Genomic DNA, 19,078 nt, shown 5'->3' with positions numbered 1-19,078 from the left:
TGGCTGTGAGGATCAGCTGTGTCTACCATGGGAGAACTTCTGTGCTGGAGACACCCTTATGGGGCAAGACTTGCTTCAGTGGGGCTTTGGTGCTCACTGAGTCTGCCCCTTGAGTGTGTCCCTTATGGATCTGAGGAGTTGTAATCTGGATAGTCCCACTCTGACCACTGGGAAATCCAAGGAGGTGCAAATTTAGCCTCTGCCTGAGTCCACCCAGCAGGAGCTATGGAGAGATCTGCAGATTCCTCTTCTTTGTTTGGGGTTTGGAGGTGCCCAGATGAGGCCCAGCTGTGAAGCAATGTTGTGGGGTCTTGTGCCTTCTTTTGGTGGCTCTGGGGCTCTCTGACCCAGCTGCAGTTTGTTAGGTAATTTTAGGTTGCAAAGGACCAGGCCATTCATATGCAAAAGCCTCTACGCACAGCTTGGGTGAAGCGGGGTCTCAGGGTGGAGCAAACAGCAATGGCTGATCCTCAGCCCTGCCCTAAGAGGCCCCCCGGGTCTCAGTGTCCCTTGGTAATAGCTGCAAGCACCTCTGAGAGAAAGCTGCCCTTGAGTTCTGCCCGCTGCCAGACAGTCCAGTTTCCCCTGTAGGAGTCTGGGTCCCCAGAGTCTCGCCCAGAACTGGAGTTCAGAGCAGTCGGGAGCTTGTGTCTCCCTCTGGATTGAAAAAGCCAGCTGCGTACTCAGTTGCCAGCCTGCGCGCACCTCCATACCTCTGCACTTTACTCCCGCACCTCCTCTGAGTCTCAGTGTGCTCTTCTCTTCTCTTCTAGTTGTAGAATTTCCACTCAGCTAGCCTTCCTGTGGTTCTGGATGATGTCCGTTTTGTCTTTTAGTTGTAGTTTTGAAGTGGTTGTGAGAGACAACAAGTTCAGGCGTTTACCTATGCTGCCATCTTGGTTTCTCTGGTCTTATTTCTTTTATTTGTTGCATTGGGTGGTATATAAACAGATTGCTGTAGAAGTGATTTTTGAATTACTGATATTTCACTTAAGTAGTAAGGAGAAAGCAAGTATAATTAATAAATTATACGTATTTAACTTAATTAAACCATATTTCTACACAGTGGTTCATGAAGCTCCCTCTTCTAAAATAAATATAGGATAATTTTTAGTGTTTTTTCCGTAGTAGCTGAAATCATTCTCATTAGAAACATAAGAATATCTTCAGCCGAAACCGGTTTGGCTCAGTGGATAGAGCGTCGGCCTGCGGACTGAAGGGTCCCGGGTTCGATTCCGGTCAAGGGCATGTACCTTGGTTGCGGGCACATCCCCAGTAGGGGGTGTGCAGGAGGCAGCTGGTCGATGTTTCTCTCTCACCGATGTTTCTAACTCTCTAACCCTCTCCCTTCCTCTCTGTAAAAAATAAAAATATATTTAAAAAAAAAAAGAAACATAAGAATATCTTCAATCATACTCATCCATTTTATGTATGTCATTGATTCCTTTTTTAGATATGTTATTAATTCCTCTGACAAAAATTAGCATCATCTTATTCATGAAAAATGTTTCCAGGTTATGCACTGAAAATTGAGTTAGGTTTTGTTAATATTTCTTAATTCCTGTAAGCCTATTAAGCTGAGGGTTTTAAAAAATATATATATATAAATCAATTCTAATTATTTCCTATAGAGGTGAACATACAGACATATATACAGACAAGCACAACTAGTGACCTGATCGTTTCATTTAAAAAAGAAATTAATTTCCATAGCAATTAATTGGCTCAGTGGATAGAGTGTTGGCCTTCAGACTAAGAGTCCCGGTCAAGGCTACATACCTTGTTTGCAGGCTCCTCTCTGGCCCAGGCCCTGGTTGGGGCTCGTTTAGGAGGCAACCAATTGATGTGTTTCTCTCACATCGACGTTTCTCTCTGTCTTTCCCTTTCTCTCTCACTCTTCCTAAAAATCAAGGGAAAAAATATCCTCGGATAAGGATTAACAGAAAAAAAAAAAAAGGAAAGAAATTAAACATCTGGGAAGATGGTGAAGATAGCAAAGCTTTATGATGTTGCCTAGGAAGAAATGTGAGAGGAAATGAGAAAATGGAGCAAAGAAAACTGAAAAATAGAATTTGTGGAAGTTGGACAGGAATTAATTGATCGATATGCTACTAAGCTTGGAGCTGATATTTGGATCTATATGAACAGGTGATGAGTGCAGCCCTAGACTACGGGCAGGTTGACTCGGCTTGGCTTTGCTAAAGAGTTGGGAAGACGGTTCTCTGGCAGTCACAGTCAACCACTACCTGGCATGAGATTTGAAGCCATGGAAAGATACAATGATGCTGTACAGCTGCATGATCAATTCTTACATGAAGGTCCATTTAACACTGCACCTGGAAAGCATAAGATTGCCACTCTAAAAGCCCAGGGGCAAACGTGGAGGCATTCGGGAACTGAATGAGTGTCTGGAACACTTTGTTGGAGTCCAAGAAGCCTGGCCTGGACGTGCAGGGCTTTGTATCAATAAACATGACCACGCTAAAGCAGCCTTTTTCTCAGAGGGGCTTATGCTGACTAATCCACACAACCACATATACTGTCAGCAGTACACTGAGGTGAAACACACCCAAGGAGGACTTGAATACCTTGACCTTTTAAGAAAGTGTTTTGCACAGGCATTGACACTGAGCAGCAGCAATATGAGGGCTTTGTTTGAGCAAGTGCAAACACAAAAAAGGACAACATGAAATATGCTAGTTGGGCAACTAGTCAAATAACGGAGCTTATTTGAAGAAGGAAACCACATGCTCCCTAAAGGTAGTCGAAGACATGTTGGAAACACGGCAGATTACCCAGCCTTAAGGTTTCCAAACCTCTTTCACATTACATTTCACAACTGCACAATTGAACTTATTGTCCTGTGACTTATTTACTGAATTCCCAGTGATATTTATATACTAATTTTCTGTTCAGGAAGTTGTAAAGGATGTGTTTATATGAACCTAAAAATGCCTTTTATTACTAAGTAGAAAGAAGGGGGAAGTTCATGGATGAAAGTTTTAAGAAGAGTCTTATTTATTGTACATTATTCTCTTCAGATCACATACATTTAACTGCTTTTGAACTATATATAATCTGATGTAGAAATAACCTAGTTAAACAAACCATAATTTATTTAAAATATAAATAAATAAATATTTTATCTATAGAGAGGCACAACAGGCAAAACCCATTCATTTGTAACAGTGGGAATAAATTGAACTTATTCAGATGGCTAAGCCTTTTATTAAAATTTTTTTGAATGTGGATTCTTATTTTCCTTGTAAGACCAAAAGATTCTTTAAAATCCTCCAGCCACCAGTGAAATGATCAGACAGGAGAAAAACTTCAGATTGGAGGCTTGGAGGTGATAAATACAGCTGCCTGGAGGTGCTCAAGATCTGACCCAAACTAAAAATGGGAAGGCAGATTAACAACCCTCCCACCATGGGTCACTCCGTGGGCTGAGGGAGGAGAGGGCAGGAGGCCTGGCCACACCATCTCAGTGCAGGAAGCCATAGCTGGTCGGATCAGATCTGGTTCTGATGACATGTAGCACTCCACGGTGACACCGGAGCTGTCTGAGGAGCAGGGTGGCGGTTGAGGCAGAGCGGGACCTTACTGCTGTAGTGCCTTCATTCTGTTGAGAGCACTGCCAGTGTGGAACCACTCCATCTGGTTCTCGTTGAAGGCGTGGTTCAGGAGGATGGTCTCCTGGGTCCCGTTGGGGTGCTTGATGATGCATTTCAGCAAAGTCCTTCAGGCCCTAGATGGTCAGCTGGTCCACAGGGTGAATCTTGTTGTAGTTGGCTGGGTCAGTGAAGGTGAGGGGCAGCAGGCCCTGCTTCCTCAGGTTGATTTTGTGAATCCTGGCAAAGCTCTTGGTGATGATGGCCTGACCTCCGAAGTGGTGACAATCCAATGCCACATGCCTCCAGCTTGAGCCCTTGCCATAGTTCTCATCTCCAATCCCCACTCACCGGATGCCATGTTTCTTGTAGTAGCAGGCAGTGTCAGGGACAGGACCATTGGATGACGGTATTGCGCACAGAGTTAGTCTTTCCATTTTCCATGCTCCTGGCACCAATGAGCAGGTTGTTGGAGATGTTGTCCTGGTGCCTATGAAACTTGAGCCAGGAGCTGGCAGCTGCGATGTGGTCAGTGGTACACTTCCCTTTGACCTTGATAAGGATTTGAAGGTCCTCCAGGTCTTTGCCATCCCATTTGTCAAAAAGCTCAAGGAGCTGCAGACACTGGCTGGTGGGGCTCACATCCACCTGCTGCCCACTGCCACCCTTGGGAGGGTGCTGGTAAGTGTCCTGCCCAGGGTCGAAATCTGTGTGGGGGAGCTCATCCACATCTGGAGCCTCCAGCTTGAACTTCTTGCCATCCTTGCCTGTCAGGAAGTTAGTCTCTGGGTTGAACCTGAGGGTGCCAGCAATGGCCAGGGCTGTGACAATCTCTAGAAACATGATGAAGGCATGGGTGTCAGGGTTCGCATCATTGGGACCTGTGAAGTTCCTTGTAGGAGAGGTTGTAGAGGTGACGATTGTGTTCTTCTCCCCCTTCTTGATGTCCTTTCGATCCCATTGGCCAATGCAGGGGCCACAGGCATTGGCCAAGACGCCACTGCCCACATCCCTCAGGTCTTGTGCATAGCTGTCCCGCTCAGTGGTGGCTTGGATCTGCTCAGAGCCCAGTGTGATGATGAACTGGGACTTGCACTTGAGACTGTGAGCCAGTGCCTGCTTGGTCACAGCTACTGAATGCCCCATGTCCACATACCTGGAGTTGGTGCAGCTGCCAATCAGATCCACTCTGCTGTCCACAGGCCCTCCTTCCTTCTCTGTCACAGAACACACTTCTGCTACAGAGTGAGCCAGGTCAGGGGTGAAGGGCCCATTGATGATCGGCTTCAGCTCACTGAGGCTAATTTCAATCACTTGGTCGTAATGGCAGCCAGGGTCAGGTACCAAGTGATTCTTGAACTCATCAGCTAGGTTGGCAATGTCTGCCCGGCCTGTCTTGCTTGGGTATGTCTTATGTTTTTTTCTTTTAAAAAAATATATTTTTAATTGATTTCAGAGAGCAAGGGAGAGGGAGAAAGAGATAGAAACATCAATGATAAAAGAGAATCATTGATCAGCTGCCTCATGCACACCCCACACTGGGGATTGAGCCCACAACCCAGGCATGTGCCCTAACCAGGAAGCCAACCGTGACCTCCTGGTTCATAGGTCGATGCTCAACCACTGAGCCATGCCAGCTGGGTTCACATGTGTCTTCACTCTGTGTTTGTAAGGAAACACTGAAGTTGTGGCCTTGATTTCTGTGCCCATGTTGCATATTGTCACCATACCAGTGCAGGAGATGGAGTCTATGTCAGGCTCATGGTATTCCACAATAGTGCTTGTGCCACCTTTCACTGTGAGAATATCCACCACCTTTAAGATCACATCTTTGAGGGAGGTCAAATCAAAGAGTGAGCCCATCAGCTTCACGCCAATCACCTTGGGACACTTCAGCTCCCAGGAAATCCCCGCCATGATGTCCACTGCATCAGCACCCCCGAATCCAATGCAGATGGCCCCCAGGCCACCCCATTTGGAGTATAGGAATCAGTGCCAATCAGAAGAGCCCCAGAGTATGTATAGTTTTCCAGAATGATCTGGTGAATGATTCTAGAGCCAGGCTGCCAGAAGCCCATGCCATACTTGGCACCTGCAGTTGCCAGAAAATTATGTACTTCTTGGTTTATGTCCTTTGCCCAACAAAGGTCTTTCTCCTGGGCCTGGGCCTTGATCAGATGGTCGCAGTGGATGATGGATGGCATGGCCACCTTGGGCAGCTGATGAACTGCAGCATGACCATCTGGGCCGTGGCATCCTGCGTGGCCACGTGGTCTGGTCTTGTCCCCCTTGGTCTCCTGATTGGCTGGGTCATCCAAGGGTCCATACACAAGCTTCTCAGGGAGGGTCCAAGACCAGTTCAGTCATTTGCAAACAATGTTGATATTCTTCTCTAGCAGGTCATAGTGGATGTAATCACTGGGCTCAAAGTGGCTCATGGTCACCTTGGCTGTTGGCACACGATTGAGGCCACATGGTACTGCCACACACCCAGGGCTTTCTACAGCCGGGTACCAGGAGGCTGTAAGGCGCCATTTTGTGTAATGACAGTGATGAGGTTGTGTCCTTTTATTAATTTTTAAAGAAGACTTTCAAAATTCCTATTTGCCCTTGGTAAACATATTTGAAGGAGATGGAGGAGGTGGTGCTCCTTAGGTAAGAGAAGCTATTAGTCATTTTTTTTTTTTAAATAAAAGCCCTTTTCCCCACTTTCCCTTTGGTTGTTTAGCCTCAGGGAATATGGGCTGTGTTTACATCCCTGTTATCTGGAGGAAGACCTTACAAATTGCTGAGAAGGCTGTTAAAAATCTTATTAGACTTTTACTTTTGCCAAACTTCTGATCCTAAACTTATTAAATTCTTTGAAATATCTTGTCAGCTTTCAGGCAGGACAAACAGCAAGACATTTTTAAGCACCTGCTCAGATGGCTAAAGGTTCTTTTAGAGAAAATACTTTGTCTTTTAGAAGCTTCTGCTTATCAACCAACAAATGTATTCCATTGTCAGGAGAGGTTTGGATTCCTCTTCTTATGAAATCTCTTTCTTAGGACAAACAACATAACAGACACAGACAAGAAATGGAAACAAAACAACACAACCAAATACTCACCCATCAGGAAAATCCTTGCGAGCTGCTACAGGGCACTTGGTAAAAGTGCGAGAGCTGTGACCAATCCCTCCCGAGACAGAAAAGGTTCTTTTTCCTGTGGTACAAGCTCCTGCAGATCCCACCCCATGCCACCACCTGGACCATCATCCCCCCGAGGGAAACTCCTCCCAGCTTCAAATAAAGACATTTGACCTCAACCAGGAAAGCAGGGAGACCCTGCCCTAGGAGGGATGCACAGTCAGAGCGACAGCAGTCCATGGAAGCGGTGAGCACAGAAGAGGCTCCACAGGTACCATACCCCATTCCAGGGCATGCTGGCCCAGGACAGTGAGGCCACTTTAGATCCTGATTCCTGAGCCAGATACTAGTATGTCAAACTAAAAATAAAAGGCCAAAGTGAGAGGCAACAAGCATTTATTTGAAATTAAACATGAGAATAGCTGTTTAAAAAGCACTGATTCAGACAGAAGCACAAAGAGTGTTTATTTATAAGAAAGGGAAGGGAACACTAATATCAACAGAGGGAAGGCATTTCTATTGGTGCCAATAAGCAAACATAGCGATGCTCATTCTAAGAATGTTTTTAATTGTCAGTCTGGCAGTTACCTGTCCAGGAATCATAATATTTGCTTTCTTGCCATCTTCATAAACAGTTTTTTGGTCACAACATTGCTTTAGACCCAGTTCAAAGGTTACTTTACCCTGTTTTAGCATCCCCCAAAATGTTTGAGCGTAAGATGTACAAGGCCGTTTACCTGGGATGGCAGCTCTGGCTCCATTAAAAATGGCTCCATGTGTATATATATGTTACAGTTTCCTTTGCTGTGCAAGAGCCTTTTCATTTGCTGTAGCTTCACTTGTTTATTTTTACTTTTGTTGCCTTTCCTTTGTTGTCAAAGCGCGTATACTATGGGGGTAATTAAACCACAACCACAACGGCCGGTTTAGGAAACTTTTTCTTTTGGAAACCATCCAGGATATTTATGAAAGATTTCTCCACAATCACATTGTGTACAACTGGAGCAGGACCACCCAGGATGAAAATAAGGGTCGTCTTCAACAGAAACTTGCACATCGTTTGAAACACCACATGGACAGCCAGTGGTTCTCCAGAGATTTCATGATCTGTTCTGGGAGATACATGCTTATCTTTCCCAGTCATGCCCTCCACCACCAATTCCATGACATTGTCTTTTATAAGAAACGTGATTTAATCCTGGGGTCAGCCTGGACAGTGCCAGGCTGGGGTCTTCTCAGGGTAATGACTGCAGGCCTAGAGGTCCTGCATTTATAGCCCCAGCAATGAGTAATGCGTCACCCTGCCCCCCTTACATAGAGGAAGGACTGCTTACCCTTGAGCTTATTTCCCTTTTTGACCTGGGTGCACTGCTTTTATTACAATCAACTAGAGGCCTGGTGCATGAAATTCGTGCATGGGGGGTGTGTCCCTCAGCCCAGCCTGCACCCTCTCCAATCTGGGACCCCTTGAGGGATGACCGTCTGCCCTTTTAGGTCCGATTCTACTGCTGGCTCCCAACTGCTTGACTGCCTGCCTTCCTGATTGCCCCTAACCGCTTCTGCCTGCTAGCCTGATCACCCCCTAACCACTCCCCTGCCAGCGTGATTGATGCCTAACTGCTCCCCTGTCAACCTGATTGCCCCTAACAGTCCTCCCCTGCAGGCCTAGTCACCCCTAACTGCCCTCCCCTGCAGGCCTGGTCCCCCCCAACTGCCCTCCCCTGTGGGCCTGGTACCCCCAACTGCTCTCCCTGGAGGCCTGGGTCCCCCCAATTGCCCTTCCCTGCAGGCCTGGTCATCCCTAACTGCCCTGCCCTGCAGGCTTGGTCGCCCCAACTGCCCTCCTTTGCAGGCCTGGTCCCTCCTAACTGCCTTCTCCTACTGGCCTGATCGCCCACAACTGCCCTCCCTTGCAGGCCTGGTCCTTCCCAACTGCCCTCTCCTGCTGGCCATCTTGTGGTGGCCATCTTGCATCCACATGGGGGCAGCCATCTTTGACCACACAGGGGCAGCCATCTTGTGTGTTGGAGTGACAGTCAATTTGAATATTACTCTTTTATTAGATAGGATAGAGGCTTGGTGCACAGGTGGGGGCTGGCTGGTTTGCCCTGAAGGGTGTCCTGGATCAGGGTGGGGGTTCCCTTGGGGTGTGGGGTGACCTGGGTGAGGGGCCTGTGGTGGTTTGCAGTCCGGCCATGGCCCCTGTGACCCAAGTGGAAGCTCTGGTATCTGGGATTTATTTATCTTCTATAATTGAAACTTTGTAACCTTGAGCGGAGGCCAGGGCTGGCCAGGAAGCTTGGCTTCCTCCATGGCCGGGGAAACCCAAGCCTCCTGCTTGCTCTGTGGCTGCAGCCATCTTGTTTGTGTTAATTTGCATACTTGCTCCTGATTGGCTTGTGTGCGTGGCTTGTGGGTGTAGGGGAGGTATGGTCAATTTGCATATTTCTCTTTTATTAGTGTAGATGATGAGCCCAAACTATGGCTGTCTCAACCTGTCCCTGCCAGTTGAGCACTTGGCATATTAGTAATGCATTTTTTTTTGGGGGGGGGTTAATAGACTTTTAAACTTTTATTTATTTTTACTTATTTATATATTTTTATTGATTTCAGACAGGAAGAGAGAGGGAGAGATAGAAACATCAGTGGTGAGAGAGAATCATTAATTAGCTCCCTCTTGATCCCTTCTAGGGATCAAGCCTGCAACCCGGGCATGTGCCCTAACCGGGCATGTGCCTTGACCAGAAATGCTCAACCACTGAGCCACACTGGCAGGAAAATGTTCTTTCTTTTTTCCTTTTTAAACTTTATTGTTGAAAGTATTACAAATGTCCCCTCCTCCTTCCCCCATTGATCTGCTCCACCTTGCTCCCACCCACTCCTTAGGCCTTCCCCATATAATTTCTTTGTTTAATTGCTTCCCATCCCCCCTCTGAAATATGTCAGTCTGTTGCATGTTTCTATGTCTCTGTATCTATTTTGTTTGTCAGTTTATTTTGTTCATTAGATTCCACATATAAGTGAGATCATGTGATACTTGTCTTTCTCTGACTGACTTATTTCACTTAGCATGATACTCTCCACGTATAAATGTACCACAATTTTTTAATCCATTCATCTGTTGATGGGCACTCGAGCTGTTCCAGATCATAGCTATTGTAAATAATACTGCTATGAACATAGGTGTGCATATATTCTTTCTTTTTTTTCCAGTCCATCTTTTATTTTTTTTTAAATTCCTGACATTACAGAACTAAACTGAAATGTATTAATATTCTAATCTTACATTTCCATGACAAACAAACAAAAAAAATTCATGAGCCAAAAAAACAAAACAAAAAAACAGGGAGAAGCTTATAAAACTAAATATGAATCTCAACATTAACAGCTGAACAGAGAAAGGAATTAAAACGCTTTAATTAAAAAATCACGAGTGGATGATAAAGTGTGTAGAAACTGAAAATTTACAAACTATTTAAAACCTGGAATTGCTGACTGTTCAGAAACTACACAGATGGATCATGGGTGGTGGTGAACAGCAGAAAGGGATTATGGATGAATTTGCATTGTTCTAGCTGCTTCCCATGCCACCCGTCTCCGAAGGAAGCCTGACATTGATTAGATATTGAGCCAGGCTGATGCTGGCAGCAGATCCAGTGATGGTAACCTGCCTATCAGTAGATCCTTCCACTGGGTTCGCAATTTTGATCTGCGCCCCAGACATAGGATGGATCTCATTGATTTTGGCACCTTGATGCCCGATTATGTAGCCAATCAAATCATTTGGAATGGTGAGTTCATGAGAAGTAGTCTGAGCAGATGCATCCAAACCTGCACTGAATCCGGTGTTGCCATGTGTCATGGGAAAATGCATTGCTAACTGGTGCAGCTTGGTCAAATCTGGCTGTGGAATGGCATACTGTCCTTGAATGGTATAGGCCTGACCACCTGCAAAGATGACTTGTGAACTGGACGGCTTGGGGGGTACGGGATGGTCACGCCCTTCGTGGGGGCCTGGGAGAGAGTCTCCAACATGACCACGCAGATCTGTTTCACACACTCAATGATGGATTGCGCGCTCAGTTGAGTTGGGGAGCATATCCCCTGCCACCTGGACTTGAGCCCCTGTTCTCTCTCATTTCCTTGATCTTGCAACCACCTTTCCCAGTGAGAGAGCCACATTGACTAGCAGGGACCACCAGCCGCAGGGTGACTGGGGGTCTACTGGCAGCTGTGCTGCTGGTCATAGAGCTGCTGATATCCTCTTCCAGTTTGTCAATGATCATAGCAAAGGCTTTGAAGATGGCATTAGTGGGTCCAGCCAAAGTGATAATTCTCTCAGGACAATTCCCTTCTGAGATGTTGATACGTGCACCACTCTCCTCGCACATCTTCTTAACTGATTCTGCTTTCTTTCTGCTGATACTGCCAACTTCCTTTCCATGCATAAGTAGCCGGATGGTGAGAGTGATGCTTAATCCACCTTCAATCACACCGGTGTCCATGTCGAGCAGTATTCTGGGGAGCTGGACTTTGAGTGGTAAAGTCTTTGGTCACTGGTGGGGAGGAGGGAGGGTGAAAGCCAAGAACTGCAGGCGCCAGGCGACTGAGGGGAAAAGGGGAGCGGGCGGGAAGGGGAAGGGCGGGAGGCCAGGGGCGGAACAATAGGGGCGGGCGGGAAGGCGAGGAGGGCCCCACGGGGCGGGAGGAGGAGGAAGGGAGGAGGAGGAGGAATGGGGAAAGAGACCCGGGGCAGGTGGAGGGTGGCGGAGGGAGGGCGCAGGCTGGGGCTGCTCCGGCTGTGCCTCTGCTAGTCTGGGCAATATATTCTTTCTGATTGGTGTTTCACAATGTTGTTTTTTAAACTTTTGAATTCTCTGAGAGAGTTTGTTGAGGATGATCTTTAACTTGAAGGTCTGTTAGAACTCACCTATGAAGATCCCAGGGCCTGGCATTGTGTTGGCAGAGGGACAGTACTAGCTCTCACTTTAATAGTTAATGCTATATTCATATTATCCATTTTTTTCTTGAGTCAGTTTTAGTGATGGACATTTATGTAGATAACTATTCATTTAACCTAAAATTTAAACAATATTGTCATAGCTTTCTGATAAATTATAAAATATCTCTTTTATCACTCTGATATGTCTTTTATAAATTTATATTAATATATCAATTCATGCCTTTCTCTCTCTCTCAAAACCATGGTTTGGAGGTGAATGGTACAGAATGGAGGGAAACACAGAACAAAGATCCTCTCTTTGACCAGACTTATTCAGGATCCTCTGAGCCCTCTGCTAGACTAGGTCTGACCTTGAGTTTCCATCTCCATTCTAGCAGAGTCCAGATTTGCAAGAATCCCCTAAGTGAGTTTAGCCAGAATCACCTGCACTTGATATCTAATCAGCCTCCAAAACTGACCTCACCATTCCAGGTAATACCTGGTCACACTGGCCTGCCTCTAGTAAGAATGCTGTTAGGTCCATTTAGCAAGAATTACTCCACCCTTCCCGTATTTTCCATCCACTGATGGCCCATCCTGCTCCTTGGCTGTAAATCCCCACTTTTCTTTGTTGATTTGGTATTGAGCCCAATCTCTGTCTCCTGCTGCAATTCCCAGTGCAGTAGTCACTCTGGATAGAGTGTGCCTTACTGTCTTTCACAAGTGAGAGAATGATTTTTTAACTCATGTGAACAAATAATGATAAAATGTTTGATGAGTGCTACAGGAAAGTTTATAGAAGGGGCCCTGAGTTACACAGAAATTAATTGCATGGTAGGGTTTGTGGAGGTCTAAGTTTTGGAAAATTTTGAGAAAGGTGGTAGTACCCAGGCTTGGTGGGGAGTTGGGCGCAGGCAGTGCTAAGCACTGTTAAGGCCAAACTGATAGACGGTGTTCGGGGCAGTTCAATAGCACTCAGTTACACATGTGCACATCCTAAGAGGGAGCAAACACACTTCTAGACACTCCCTCACAGACATGAACAAGCACACCGCGTCAAACATCCACGGAGTTCACTGCAGCCGCATCTGAATGGTCATTGAATCAGTGCCGCTTGAGTCCTAGATACAGCAAACAGCAATTGAGCATTTGCTGCTGCACAACAAGGCATTCCGTTCCCCAGCCTGTGGTGGAGGTGTGGCTGCTAACCCCAAACTCAAGCCTTTGCACATTTTAGGGTTCTGTCCTAAGGATGAATTTCTGGGTCAGTTAGCACCTACATTTGTTTACAAATAGCAAATCCAGCACAAGCTGAGTTAAGCGGCAAAAGGGCTTGTGTCAGCTCATGGAATTGGAAGTCTGGCTACCAATTGCGCTTGGGCATGTGGGTGTGGTCCAAGCGACTCTCCAACAATCTCACTGCCTCTCCCGACAGTAGGGGAGGTGATGGTTTAAAAAAAAAAAGAGTGGTGGGAGTGGGCAATGTGGAGCGAAGGAGAGGAAGAGGCTGTAAGTCCAAACTCTGTTTCCGGTCCCTCCTCTAGTCTCAGTGCTGTGTGCACTGCATCCTGTGACATGGTGTTGATGCTGGATGGGTGAGGCATGTGACTGAAATTTTAGGGACCAGTGGTCTTCAAGGACATGACCCTAGATGTGGCTCCTAGACCCTCTCATAGAGGCCTATACAGAGACATGAGGCTGGAGAACTATAGGCACCTGCTCTGAGCAGCTAAGGACAGATTCCACATCCTCACACAGCCCCTTGTGGTGGGGTCTCTATCTCCTCAGGTGTCAGGGCTATGGGAGGCTTGAAGGGCCCATAAAGGTCACAAAGTCCCAAGCTCATAACTGTGGGTCTAAAATTCAGGGACTAGGATGTGTAAAACCTTAACAAAGGGAGAAAGAGACATTCTTTTTCACACTTGGGCAAGGATTGTTTTTGTAAAATTGTAATGGGGCCATATCACTGGGTTGCTTCTGAAGCCTTAGCTTACCTGCCTTTGAGAGATTTCAAAGATCGTGTGTGGCCAGTACTACATTTGGGGTAAGTTGTCTCCTGCATGCTTTCCCAGGCCCTTATGGCTTCCCTCATTCTTAGGGAATCTACTCTTTTATTTTGCATTAAAAAAAAAGAAAACATCAAATTTAATTTAAATAAATAAAAAAAGAGAAATCGTCAGGAAAAAAACAGTGGAGCAAATCAACTCCTAAAAAAAGAGAACTGCGTTTTGGTGATCACATTTATTGGAAGGGATGGAGAAAAATAAAAATGCCTTTTAGCTTAAGAATTTGTGAGTTATGTGCAAATAAACTCATTTCAGGAGCAGAAGAATCCTTGGTTATTTCTAAATATCAAAATTTACACAGGTTTCTCCTTTGAATTTTTTCTACATTTAAAGACACAATCATATAAAGTCTCCTAATTTCCACACAGGATATATTCTTTGTTTCAACCAACTCTCAATGGAGGGGCAACTAGCACAACACCATCTCCCCGGACAAAAAGCATTGGAATATTCCATTTTATTGACTTATATATCTCTTCATATGTCTCTTCATCAATTTCTACAGTAGTCACAGTTTCTCCCACATCTCCCAATATCATATTTAAATGTTGATCATAAGCAAAGAATCTACTTCAAAGCTCCCAATTTCTCATTTTCACACAAATTCACTCATCCAGGCTGAGCCTGATAAGATCCAGGGGCTCTTCTACAGTGTTGGTAGTTTGTTGCTGGTCCACGTTGTCTGCCATGTTTCAAACCCTGCTGGAATCTACTCCTTCCAGCCGACTTTACATCCCAACTGGTCCCAGAAGAACAGCTTTGCATGTTGGAGTGAGAACCATCCCAAGAAGCATGACCTGGTGGGAACCTTAGGCTGAGAGTCCTGGCAGGTAACACTCAGGTCAGCCCTGTCCAGGGGAGGAGTCACTCCCTACATGTGGTTGCTGAGCCCTTGAAACAGGGGGGGTTCCGAGCTGCCAGTAGTATTCTTATCTCCTGAGTGTTCAGGTACCTCTACACAGTTGGTTACATATTTGCTTGGATATTGTGGTTTTGTTTTATGGATTAGGATGAGGAGGACATACTTGCAAAACTCCTGTAATCCATAACATGGCAACATCTGTCCTACTAGTGGTACCTGTAAATTATACCATTTAGGGAAATGTTTCTCAAATTTGCTGTGTTCTTGAGAATGTCCTGAGATGCTTTTTGATATGGAGATCCCTGGACTCCATGTACTTATGGCCAAGCCTGCGACAAACAGGGCTGAGGTGGGGATATGCTACCCTGTAGTGGGAAGAGCTGCAAGGGGCAGGCAAAGGGGTGGGTGTGTCATTCTATCATGGGAAGGCAGGACATTGAGAAGAGTAATTCATCTACAAGATGAACCTTTGCTAATTAGATGTGGAAGACCTAACCATGAATTCTTGCATTTAAAATAAATAGTTGTTAAATGGCTCTCAAATACCCTTACCTTGAGATTCACATGTGTGCAGAGGCCCATCACACACACACACACACACACACACACACACACACACCCCTCAGGGAACCTTCGTGGTCATGGACAGCACCAGGCAGCCAAACAGGAGCAGAGCAAAGAGAGTGAATGGCCCACACAATGTCCCTGGGGCAGTCAGCTCAGAATCTGCTCTGAGGGTTGAGATGGGGCTGAGGAAGGGGTAGGAAGTGGGGCGGGTACCAGAGGGCTGGGTACTGCTGTCCAGGAAGGAGCACTATTCCCAGCAGAGAACACATCTCTCTGCAGCTGTATGAATACAGAGGGGCCCTGGGACTGGCTGTCCCTGCCTCATCCCAAGACCAATCCTGAACCAGGGTGCTGAATTTGCAGTCGGTGTCCCAAGTGGGTAGGGCTGACAATGACCATGACAACCAAGGGAAACCTGTAATTCCAAACTCAAAAACCCATCCTCCCAAATAAGAAAATGTCCATGCATTTTCTATTAAGTTCCCAAAACATATACTCCTGACATCTAAATTAGCAGGAAGTTCCGTCATTTCCTGGGTTCCTGCCCCACATGTCCACCTGCAGACTCACAGGGTGATAACAACTGTCCCTGCATCTTTCCTTTGTTCAGCTGTTGCCACCTCCTGGCGGATGATGGTAATCAAGACATGGAGCCTGAGAGCCTGGTCCCACAGCTGACCAGGGAGGCAGGACTGGGTCTCCAGACGGGTGGGCCCCTTTTTATGTTGTTGATGTTCTCACCAATTTCCTTGAAATTCTCACTAAGTTCCCTGCGCATCCTCATAACCACTGTTTTGAACTCTGTATTTAGTAGTTTGCTTGCTTCCATTTCATTTAGTTCTTTTTCTTGCGATTTCTTCTGTTCTTTCATTTGTGACATATTTCTTTGTCTCTGCATTTTGGCTGTTTCTCTGTGTTTGTTTTTTTTTTAAAAAATATTTTTATTGATTTCAGAGAGGAAGAGAGAGAGAGAGAGAGAGGGGGAGAGAGAGAGAGAGAGAGAGAGAGAGAGAGAGAGAGAGAGAGAGAGAGATAAATGATGAGAGAGAATCATTGATTGACTGCCTCCTGCACGCCTCCCACTGCATATCAAGCCTGCAACCCGGGATGTGCCCTTGACTGGAATTAAACCTGGGACCCTTCAATCCACAGGCCAACACTCTACCCACTGAGCCAAACCAGCCAGGGCTGTTTCTATGTATTAGGTAGAGCGGATATGTCTCATGGAATTGGTAGAGTGGCCTTGTATAGTAGGTGTCTTGTAGGGCCCAGTAACTCAGCCTTCCCAGTCACCTGAGCTGGGCATTCTAGGTGAGCTCCTGTGTGGGCTATATACACATATACACTGTCCTGTTGTAGTAGAGTCTTGATTGCTGCTGGTGTCACTGGGAAGAATTGACCCCCAGGCCAATTGGCTTTGGGGACCAGCTGTGACTACAGTGAAAGAGCTGCTGTGCAGGAGACACCCCTATGGAGCAGGACTTGCTTCAGTAGGGCTTTGGTGCTTACTGAGTCCACTCCTTGAGTGTATTATTCATGAATGTGGTAGAGCTGTAATTTGGCATGGTCTAAAGCTGTGTACTGGGTGTACTGGCTCTGGGGCCTCCCAGGAGGTGAAAAGTCACCCACTGCCTGTGCCTGGCTTGGGGCCACCTGGCACTAGCTACAGAGCGATCTGCAGATGGTTGCTACTCATATTGGGCTTGGAGGTGCCTAGGAGAGGCCAAGCTATGAACCTTGGCAAGTTGCTACTAGTGCTGGGCCTGGGACCACTTATTGAGAGGTATGGTGCTATCTGTGAGTCCAGCTACTACTTGTTTGAGAAATTTTTGTAAAGTCTGAAGCCTGAGCCAGGACAGGCCATTCATATGGAAAAGCCACTTCAAACAGCTTGGGTTACAAATTGAGTGGGGTGGGATCTCGGAATCACCAGGGCAGGGTGAACAGAGTAGGCCAGGTTGATGGAGACTTGGATATGGTGCCTGCCAGTAAGCTCTAGGTAGAGGGGAGATCTCAGCAGAGGAACAATGACCTTTGCCAGCACTTTTGCTTAATAGGTAGTGTTTCAGTTTTACAAGAGTTATGGGATGGGGATGGTGATGATGATGATGATTGTACAACATTGTGAATGTATTTAATACAATTGAGCTGTACCTTAAAATGGTTAAGGTAGTAAATTTATGTTATTTTTTGTTGTTGTTGTTAATCTTCACCTGAGGATATTTTCCCATTAATTTTCAGAGACCATGGAAGGGAGGGGGAGAGTCAGAGAGAGAGAAACATAGATGTGAGAAAGACAGATCGATAGGTTGCCTCCCACACGCACCCCAACCAGGGACAGGATTGAGCCTGCAACTAAGGTACATGCCCTTGACCAAAACGGAACCCAGGACCCTTCAATTCGTGGGCCCACACTCTATCCACTGAGCGAAACCAGCTAGGGCTGTTATGTGTTTTTACCACATTAAAAAAAAGAAAATAGAAATCATGGATCATTTGCCAACGGTACACTTGAATACAAAATGAGGACAGTCCTGAGTGTGCCATCCAGCCCTCTTGGTGGTTAGGGTGGCTGATTTTAAAAAAAACAGGTGTCTGGTTCCCTTCCTGTGACTTTACAGCTCTCAGATGTTCTGAGGGGGTTCATTGCTGCCCTAACTGTTATGTGAAAATGACCAGTCATTGACCTTCTCTGTGCCTCAGTTTCCCTATTTGCAAAATGGGGGTAAAGGTATTGCTAACCTCATAGGATTATTGAGATGATTACAAGTTAATAAGTGGGAAATTGTTAGCTATCACTGAAAAGGTTGTATTGTCTAGCCTTGAACACAAAATAAGAGCTATTTCAAATCTTCTTGTGGAAAGTAAAAATCATATACCAGTGCTTAAAAAATTGACAGTATTACAGCTGTTCCCTATTCTCCCCTTTCTCCATCCAGTCCCCATCCCACCCCAGGCCTTCATCACATTATGTCTGTGCCCATGGGCTATGAATATATGCATATATGTTCTTTGATTAGTTTCTTCCAGACCCCTCAATTTTTCAAAAAATTAAACATTTTACTTTGAGATAATTGCATATTCACACCCAGTTGTAAGAAATAATTCAGAGACATCCGTGTACCCTCCAACCAGTTTGCCCTAACTGGGTACAAAACTATAGTAGGATACCACAAGGAGGAAATTACCATTGATGCAGTCCACTCATGTGATTCAGATCTCACCAGTTTGCAGGTGTGTGTGTGTGTGTGTGTGTGTGTAGTTCTATGAAATTTTGTCAGCTGTGTAGGATTGTGTGTCTACCACCACAGTCATGATACAGAACAGTTCCAGCACCACAAGGACCCCTCCCGGCCTTTTATAACCATGCCTGTCTTCCTCCCCACCCACTGCCTCCACCGCACCCTCACTCAGCTCCTAACTTTTGGCAACCTGGTAACTTTTGGCAATATGTCCACAGCCCCTTGCAGCCTCGGCTGGCCCTGACAGCCCCGGCTTTGTCCGGATGATTGTCCGGATGGTTGTCCGGACCGTCATTCTGCTGTTCAGTCTAATTAGCATATTAGCTCTTTTATTATAAAGGATATGAATAGAATCATATATTATATGTGATACCTTTCAAAATAGACTTTTTCAAACCAGCATAATCCCCTTGAGATGCATCCAGATTGCTGCATATATCAACAGTTTTTCTTTTTTTATTGCTGAGTAGCATTCCACGGTGTGGAGGTACCACAATTTGTTTAACCGTTTGCTCATTGAAGGACATCTTGGTTGTTCCCAGTAGTTGGCAATGAAGGGTAAAGCTGCAGTGAATACTCCGGGACAGGTTTTTGTATAAATTTTAGTTTCCATTTCTCTGCAATTGATGCCCATGTTTCATATTTATGAAATGGTCCAACT

General features: G+C 45.8%; 1 protein-coding gene and 3 pseudogenes across 5 annotated transcripts in view; 1 reads left to right on the top strand and 3 right to left on the bottom strand.

The window, feature by feature from the left end:
* LOC308236154 (cell adhesion molecule CEACAM21-like) overlaps positions 1 to 19,078 on the top strand; it is a 50,445-nt gene that overhangs the window by 17,574 nt on the left and 13,793 nt on the right. The window lies entirely within an intron of this gene.
* On the bottom strand, positions 3,601 to 6,164 carry LOC308235533 (aconitate hydratase, mitochondrial-like; annotated as a pseudogene). Its single transcript has 2 exons — positions 5,265 to 6,164; positions 3,601 to 5,021 (listed from the first exon to the last, which is right to left on the bottom strand). The product of its transcript is annotated as an aconitate hydratase, mitochondrial-like (transcript).
* On the bottom strand, positions 10,068 to 11,365 carry LOC308235850 (poly(rC)-binding protein 2-like; annotated as a pseudogene). The gene has a single exon. The product of its transcript is annotated as a poly(rC)-binding protein 2-like (transcript).
* LOC308235789 (U6 snRNA-associated Sm-like protein LSm3) lies at positions 14,130 to 14,435 on the bottom strand (annotated as a pseudogene). The gene has a single exon. The product of its transcript is annotated as a U6 snRNA-associated Sm-like protein LSm3 (transcript).

This window comes from Plecotus auritus, assembly GCF_963455305.1.
Source record: "Plecotus auritus genome assembly, chromosome: 10".
Classification (NCBI taxonomy): domain Eukaryota; kingdom Metazoa; phylum Chordata; class Mammalia; order Chiroptera; family Vespertilionidae; genus Plecotus; species Plecotus auritus.
This window is presented reverse-complemented; position numbering and strand designations above follow the sequence as displayed.